This window comes from Sander vitreus, chromosome 19, assembly GCF_031162955.1.
Source record: "Sander vitreus isolate 19-12246 chromosome 19, sanVit1, whole genome shotgun sequence".
Classification (NCBI taxonomy): domain Eukaryota; kingdom Metazoa; phylum Chordata; class Actinopteri; order Perciformes; family Percidae; genus Sander; species Sander vitreus.
In genome coordinates, this window is record NC_135873.1 from 19,828,276 (window position 1) to 19,837,527 (window position 9,252).

General features: G+C 42.0%; 1 pseudogene; it reads left to right on the plus strand.

The window, feature by feature from the left end:
- Positions 1-3,047: 3,047 nt before the first annotated feature.
- LOC144534649 (U6 spliceosomal RNA) lies at positions 3,048-3,136 on the plus strand (annotated as a pseudogene).
- The last annotated feature ends 6,116 nt before the right edge of the window (positions 3,137-9,252 follow it).

Genomic DNA, 9,252 nt, shown 5'->3' on the forward strand with positions numbered 1-9,252 from the left:
CCACATCATCCCCCGGTTGACACGAAACCTAGGGACTTCTTTTGGCAGATAAGCAGGGACTGGAGCTCACACACTGCGGTGACACAGAGCTGGTTAGCTTATTTGGTTAGTTTTACATTTCAAGAGACCTGTCTTATTTTCTCTTTTGTATATTTATTCAATCAATCAATCAGTCAAAAGGTAATTCCTCCTGGGAATAAACAAATATATATATATATATATATATACATACTTTTTTTTTTTTTAACAGTAACGCAAATAGTTACTTTCCCTGGTAACGAGTTACTTTTATTATAGAGTAATTCAGTTACTAACTCAGTTACTTTTTGGAACAAGTAGTGAGTAACTATAACTAATTACTTTTTTAAAGTAACGTTCCCAACACTGGTAATTAAGAAATGTCAGTTAACAGGAACAGCGGCGGTCAAGTTGAGGTCTGGAAGACCAAGAAAACTTTCAGAGAAGAAAAGAAGGTTCTGAGCTGTATCTTAGCTTTTCATAGAACTGTGCTCTTCTGGACAGAGGTCTCAGATGTTATACCTAGAATTTAAAATTTGCCCTGAGTGCTGCAGTCCACAAATGACTTGTTCCAGGAGCCCATTTCTCATTAGGTCCTAACACCTGACACGGACCCTGTTGACCCGGGCGACCGTCCGAGCTGGTATGACTTGTAGGTAGGAAGATAGCAGATATTAAGGGTCTTGCTGGGATTCTCCCGCATAAAAGTCAATCGTGTTACCCACTGAGCTATCCAACTGCTGCTAACATTTTACAAATAATTGTATTTAAATCTTCATGCTCCTTTTAAAGCCATACACAATATGCATTAGACTTCCTGTCCAGAGAGAGAAAGAGAGAAATTCTTAATGAATCACATTTGAAAATAATCGTGCTCCTAGTTTTATGAAATCTAAGCATAATGTAAATGTATCCTAGCAAACACAGTTGTAAGAGCTCTACAATTAAGAGCAGAACATATTTATTTTCCTTTTCTTTTTTCTTGGACTAAATTGTCCATGGAAAACTATGCTGTTAAGAACAAGAGAACAGGAAAAGATGGAAGACAGTAGCCTTTCTGTTTGCCCACATCTAATATGATGATGTTTTAGTCGACACAAATACTGTAGACAGGCGAGGGCAATATCATTAGTTAGTCATCATGGAAATGATGGGAGCCTTGCCAGACTAAAAATAAAGCTGTGGAGAAGCAAACAGAATACACAGTTTCTTTGACAGGAGAGGATCAGAGAAAGGAAAGAAAGAAGCTGCAGTAAGTTAACAACATGACCAGCTTACAACATAAAGCAATCCAGTCCAAACAGACAGACATTCAGGCCTCAACAATGACTTCGCAATAGAAATGAAGCTAGGCCAGTGGTGTGATGCAGGGTTTCTGCAGGTTTTACCAAGTCAAATTTAAGACTTTTTAAGACCTTTATAAGACCATTATGAATGAAATTAAGACCTTTATCACAACATTAAAAACAAAACAAAAAACGGCAGATGACAGAGTCGGAAAACATCTGAAACAATTCTCTGATTTCCTTGTTTGCATTATAAGACTGGTGTCTAGTCACCCTGTGGAGGACCCAGAGTACGGTTGGACATCGTTTGGGTTTTTTTCTGATACCGATCCTAAAACAATTAAACCATAAAATGGTGTTGGTGCCTTAATCAATGCTTTAAAATAAAGAAGAGCATGGCTTGTGTATTGCTAAGGCCATTTTAGCATTTTTTATTTTATTAAGAATGTAATAATTACTTATAACAAAACTTATTGACAAAAACAAGAACCACTAGATGGCAAAAGGGTATTTTACAATAACATTGAGTGTACCACTAACTTACAAACTGTAATTTAACATACCATTAAGTTATGTGTTGTTTCTCCGACAACAGACAGAGTCTTTAATTGCAGGCTGTTGGATGTTCCAGTGTTGGAATCATTTACAGTGAAATACTGCCACACTTTAACTTTCGTTTCACTATTTAACCATATTTAAGCAGCTACTGGCTAACGTTACCTGCAGCTACTGGCTAACGTTACCTGCAGCTACTGGCTAACGTTACCTGCAGCTACTGGCTAATTTTACCTGCAGCTACTGGCTAACGTTACCTGCAGCTACTGGCTAATTTTACCTGCAGCTACTGGCTAACGTTACCTGCAGCTACTGGCTAACGTTACCTGCAGCTACTGGCTAACGTTACCTGCAGCTACTGGCTAACGTTACCACTTTGGTAGTGAGGCTAACAATAGTCATGTTAGCTCCAATACTTTGGGAACATCTGCAAGGATATATTAAATTACTTAACAGTTTGTCACTGGCTAGAGTATTTCGATGAGCATTAGAGGTAGCGTTACATGGACGTAGGGAAATTAAGACCAGTTTAAAATCAATTTAAGACCTAGACACAATATTTCAGCAAATGCAAGACTTTTTAAGGCCTTACATTTTGATTTTGAAATGTAAGACTTCTTAAGACCCCGTGGAAACCCTGTGATGGAAATATCCAAACCTTATCCTAACCCCTCGAGAACCCGCCCATCCAAACAACTTCACACTCGACACTGCGCTGCCTTGGATCCTGAGCAATACACCTGTCATGACATAACTTTGAGTCCCCTAGCAATGCCAGAGTATACGCATCATTTGACAACAGTTAACTATATGGGACCAAGCTATTTCCACAAACAAAAGCGTTCATTCGGAAAATTACATCGCTGATGCCTAAAATCTCCGGTCTTTCTTTCTTCATGTGTTTTTGAATGTATTATAGCGACAGAGAGGGAGCTGTACCCAGCATGCCGCTTGATGGCACAGTTAATAGGCGTCCCCTCTCAACGCACTATACAGTAGATCCATGCGCAGGACTGCTGTCTTAATCCCATCCCACCTGCTCCTGCTAGATTTCTCACCATTTCCACCCGCTCCCACAGTGTGTGTGTTCTACCCAACACCTGCAAACATTCTGACCATGCATACACACCAAGACCCGCACAACAGAGTTCATCAGTACTCAGGCTTCTGCCTGGTGCTCTCTTAAAGCTTCATGTCTCTTCAGATGTATTAAACTGGGAACGATACAGAGAAGATTAGCATGGGATATGTGAAAAAAAGACAAAGATTTTTTTTTAGCATTCTGTTCTCATGAACCATTCGTACACAGCTAAGAAAAGTTAAGGACTACTAGGAGTAATTGGTAAGCATTCCACGTTTTTTTGCTGTATGCACCACATTGACTGCTGCTGTATAAGAACGATTTGAGCCGCATCGGGAGGAGGTCATGGTGGATGGGTGGGTCATAAAACACAGGGCTTTTAAGCCGTGGAGCAGAGTTCGCTTTCCAGGGAAAACAAAAGACTTTCACCCAGGAAACGCCTGTTCCTTGGGAGTGTTTTAATCCAAACCACAATCTTTTTCCTAAACTTAACTTTTCACTTTAGTGCCTAAACTTAACTGCATGACGCTCACTTTTTGTTACCTAAACTTAACCGTAATGTCCGCCAAAACGACCGGCAGCTCACGGTGCCTTGTACCCGGCTCAAAGTCACCTTTTATCAGGTAAACTGAACTACCAACTACTGCTGATACGACTCTGTAGCTCTCTGTAGCCGGCGTCACGGAACTCTGTGGCGGCTAAACACAGCTTGCAACTGTCGCTCAGCTAGCAACTGCCACTCTGCGTCACAGAGCTTTGTAGCCAGCCGGCGGTCGCCTAGTTTTGTAGGATATCATACATATTGGTGTACATACATTTTCATACGATATCATAGGGACCCGTTCATGAGAACACGTTGCGAGAGGAGAGGAATTGCTGTGTCATTATAACGAGGCTTTGAAATCAAAAAATACATTTTTAAACATCTGGAGAAAAGACAATAACATCCCCATATATGGGCCTACTCATCCAGGGAGCTCTAACTTGTTTCAAGAGTGTTGGACACAGGTCACACTACCATTTACCACCAGTACCATTTAAAGCTGAACAGAGTGGCATGATGAATCCGTCAGCGTTCCATGTTTCATAATGCTGCTGGATGACTTGTAACATGTTTCCACTTATTTCAGATGCAGACACTGAAGGGACTCAACATCTCCCTTTAACATACAACTTCTCCACACCTACACACTATTGTAGTTCTTCAGTATATGAAAGGTCTTCATATCTTCAGGGAACAATTATTTAAAAAAAGAAATAAAAAACACAAGTGTTTCACATTGACTACTAACCTTTTCTCTGTCTGTCTGCATGTCTTCCACAAGTCAATGGTGAATGTGGTAACATTCCTTCCTTGACTCGTTGCCCTGTCTGTCCGCTCTGGCACTTTAATGACTTCCTTCAAACTGTACCACAGTGGCAACACTTCACCAGCAACTCCACCATCATTATTTCCATCTTCACAGCCCAGTAAAACTTGGATAGTATCCTCTTCCACATGGAAAACAGAACAGCCCTAAGAGCTCTACATTAGCTCTGCATGTTAAACATGACTCACAATCATTCATTCATTTCCATCTAATTCTGGAAGAAAGATAAAAACAAAATATAGTGATTTGCTAATCCTTTTTAACCTATTTTCAATTGAATACACTACAAAGACAATATATTTAATGTTCACACTGATAAACTTTGTTTTTTTGCAAATATTCACTGATTTTGAATGTGATGCCTGCAACACATTCCAAGTCATTATCTCTTGGTCTGCAGATCAACTGAGTGTGTGTGTGTGTGTGTGTGTGTGTGTGTGTGTGTGTGTGTGTGTGTGTGTGTGTGTGTGTGTGTGTGTGTGTGTGTTGGTGTTGATCTTAACCAACTGCTCTTATTTTTATGTGTTGTCTTTTAGCATAAGTATAATCAACTTTTATTGTAAAGGGCCACATCTGTATGTATTATTTATAGCTTAATCCTTTCATCTCATTTTAGGGTGACCTCTTATCACCAGTCCAGGGACAGCGGATGTAAAATAGCCTCCAGGCTAATCCTAGTACATTTTACTTTTATGAATTATTGGTGTTCATTGTCCCTGATAACCTGCAATCAATAAATAAATAAACAGTTCTTTACAAATCCCTGTATGATCGTCACCTTATCGGCCACTACTATAGTTACGGTTTGGTTTGGTTTAGACACAAAAACTACTACAGGTTAGATTGTGGTCTGAGTTAAAAACATCAATGTCATTTTGGTTTGGGCACCAACGCTGACTCTTCACAGGAAACCTGAATTGAACAGAATTGTTTTGCTTTGCTGACCAATACAATCAGACACAACCTCGCTATGGAGTTTTAAGGGTCTATTTTAATGTCACACTTTTTCCACCTTTGTCATAACTCTCCACGTCTTTGACAGTTAAATAAAAACATATACAGGCATTTCAACACACAACTTGTGCTTAGAAAGACATTCTCGATAGGAACGATGGCCAAAACTGTGAAGAAAACACTTTAAGCACATCACATACTGTATTCAAGTGATAGTGGCTTCTGACCAGAGCTTTTTAGGCTCTATGAAAATATCTGACTATAAATCAAGGAATCTCTGCGCGTGGGTGTGTGAGCGTGTGTCTCCCGCATGCACAGTACAGCAGTGGGGGCGGGGAGTTGCTACATCCCTAGAGGTCTTAATGACTGTGGTTAACCAGCTACCGGTGTCGTGCCAAAAAGTGGTCATCTGCCAAAAAGGATTGCTGTCTACCCTACATGCAACTGATAAAATGAATCGTACACAAACACGTACAGCACTTGTTTTGTTGCCGGTGGTCGCATATTGCACATTTCTCCGGCCTATCTATGCGCTGTAGCGGCTTCCCCAGCAGGCTGAGCTGGGCTCCCTGCTCCCTCCACCCGGGCTACATTGCTACCTGGATGTGTGACGGCTAGACGAAAAAAGGGGGCATGCCAAATCTCTAGATGAGCCACCGCCCACGCTTATAGTGAGAAAAGTTGAGGGGGAAAAAATACTAGGAACCAAACAACTGGCCCGTTCTAAACAGGCACGTGTGTGAGTACCCCGAGCTAAAAATCCAACATGGCTGCTCCGTGCATCAACAGTAGTGAAAGCTGTAGTCACCTACAGTTATAAGGACATCGGTCCTATTTGTGTCTCATTAAATCAGTCATACACGCAGTGCTGTCCATCTTCTATCTGTGGACATGTTGTTACGCTGTTTGTATGCACAAGAAAACTAGAGCTAATGAACACAATGAAAATCCAACTTGTAAATGGAACACATTCAACTCGGGAGTGATGTCATTCCCAGCTCCAGCTTCCGAGTTCCGAGGTAAATGGAACGCACTATAAGATACTGCGCAGAACCCTCAGGCTCCCAGGCCTCTGGTAGAGCACCTGAGCTTAGAGAAAGGGAAAAGACCTGCCAGTATGGGCCGAGTGGGGAATTTTTATATTGACCTATTCAGGAGAAAGAAGGAGAAAAGAGAAAGCAGAGTAAGAGACAAGCAGAGAGGGACCGCAATGACTAACATATGTCCATTTCATCCACAACCTGTCTCTCAGGGCAAGGATACAAAGTCAAGGTCAAGTCCCAAGATCAGGTCCAGAGTTATCAGGTATTAGAAAGCTGTCAACACAAATGTGAGGTCGGTCATAATGACACAACCCTAAAAACTCCACATACGCATGATTTAATACACACTACAACGAGATAATAAACAGCAGCTGGAGGCAGTGCTGCTCAAACTGCAAAGCATGAGACAGATAACGCCGCCAGGAGTCACACAGGTAAGGAATCATGGGGTATTGCACAAACATGCATACACTTTCGTGTGGACATGTAAAACACACACACACACACACACACACACACACACACAATCTGTGCTAAGTGAGAGAGATGAATGGATTACAGGCCCCTGCTGTAGAAATGTTGAGGCAGCCGGCACATCTACGCTTTACCACTGCCAGATTGTGGAAGTCTAAGTGTGTCAAAATGAAATAAATAAATAAATAGGATTCTAAAAGTGTTTTAGAGGTCTGTGATTGCATACGAAGTCACTAAGATGCAAGTTAGCATTAATATATGCTACTTTGTTTTAGGTGGTTGCAAATGTACACAATGTTTAAGGGCGCCTGGGTAGCTCACCTGGTAGAGCTTGCGCCCATTTCTAGAGGTTTATTCCTCGACGCCACAGGTTCGACTCCGACCTGCGGCCATGTCACTCCCCCTCTCTCTCCCCTTTCATGTTTTCAGCGGTCCTCTAAAAATAAAGGCCTAAAATGCCCCAAAAAATAATCTTAAAAGTGGAAACATCCATGCTGATCTCAAGATTGTCTGACCAAAGCAAGAGGAAAAAGGAGAGGAAGGAGGATCTGGAATCAGTCACAGGCTTAGCTGACACACGCATACACACACACATCCAGGCACACGCGCACACACAGGGGGAGGGAAGTGTCAGTACACAGTTGTAGCCATGCTGTTTATTATTTCTTTATGGACAAAACACATACATCAACATTTCTGTAAATGTGCCAGTGTTAGCCAGCCGGCTAATTTTCAACTGTAGTCCTTAGCCAGATGTTTTGAGACCAGAGCAACAAGAAACAGCAACACATTCGTACAGGTTTACATTTAAAATACATTATAATACATAAATATCTTGGTAAGCTTCAAACAACACAGGACTTTCACCCGGGAGAGCGGGGATCGCGTCCCGCGTGTGGCGGGGTGGTGGATGGGTCACACAACACAGGATTTTCACCCGGGAGAGCGGTCCTGTTATTGTCGCGCATCCCCAGCGGCCATCTCCCGGTGTTTGAGGCGCCCTTTCCCTGTAGTGTTTTTCCTAAACCCAACCTCTGCCATCCCGTTATTGTGGCGTGTCCCCAGCGGTCCCCAGCGGCTGCCTCCCGGCGTGTGATGAGGCGCCCCGTCCCGTTATTGTGGCGCGTCCGCCTCCTGGCATATGGGGCGTCCTTTCCCCGTAGGGTATTTTGTGCTGGCCACCACGTCCCCGTCCCCGTGAACACGTATCAATAGATTAAAAATAACGTGACATTTACACAAACTGCCGTGAGACTGGGTTGGAGGATGCCTGTGCGTGCACGCACACACACACACACACACACACACACACACACACACACACACACACACACACACACACACACACACACACGCGGCCTCCAGTAACAACAGCTTCAGATCAGCATGCAGAGAGCGAGGGATGGGTACAAAGGACAGAGACAGGAATCTATTTAAATAAATAGTTGTAGAAGAAAATGTTACTAACTGTTGCTGCATCAGCTCCGGACAGATTGAAAACATACATATGTCCCGATGGAGATGTACAGTATGTGCACTGAGTCAGCACTTTGTCAGCATGTAACCACAGAGGAACAGAGTCAGTGTTAATAAGCACTGATCCATTAGACATGACCTGGGGACATCAAGTGTTTGGAATCACGTGTGGATCAGCAGGGCATGTCCGTAATTTGTGAATTGTTTCAGGTTAATAGGCTTCCAAAGACAGACATCCCATGAATTAGTATCCTGTTCAAAAGAAACTGATTTCATTTTGTCGTTTGGTTTAGGGTTTGGTTAGGTTTTTTTGTGTTTTTTGTTTTGCAAACTGTCTAAACAAAGACAACATAAAATGTTGTACTTTAGCCGAGTTTGAATACAGATACCAAATTATGCCATTACTTTGCCAAATATAATTATGTTTTTTGAACAAAAGAAGCCAAAAGTTCTCAAATATTTAATACTCTCTGAAGACAATCTTTTCATCTTTTCCAACATATATTACTGTCATGGTTGAAGAACAGGCAGCAGGAGAAGAACCAAAATGTGCATGACAGATCATTTAACAAACACAACTTCAACTTCAACTTTATTTGTGTCGCCGAAGGGCGATTGGGTGTGCAGCACATAAAAGACATAAATACATACGAGGTATACACACAATCATGAGTGGAGTGGTATAGAGGGGACTAGAGTAAGCCTGAACAAAAGTGGAACACAACCGTAACAGTAGGAGAACAAATAAATACAAGTACAAGGTGCATGGGTAGCAGCGTCAAGGTAGCCTACACAGGGTAGGAAAAGTGCATATCAGCCTTACAAAGTTGACATAATAACCAATCAACAACAACAACATCAGCATCCATTACATTACATCACCAACCCCTTTTGGCAATGTTTCTGACATCCACAACACATAGTCAACAGACTAGAATATATAATCAACCAAGGCATAAAGAAAGACAAGAAATAAAGTAGCCACGAGTTCAAAG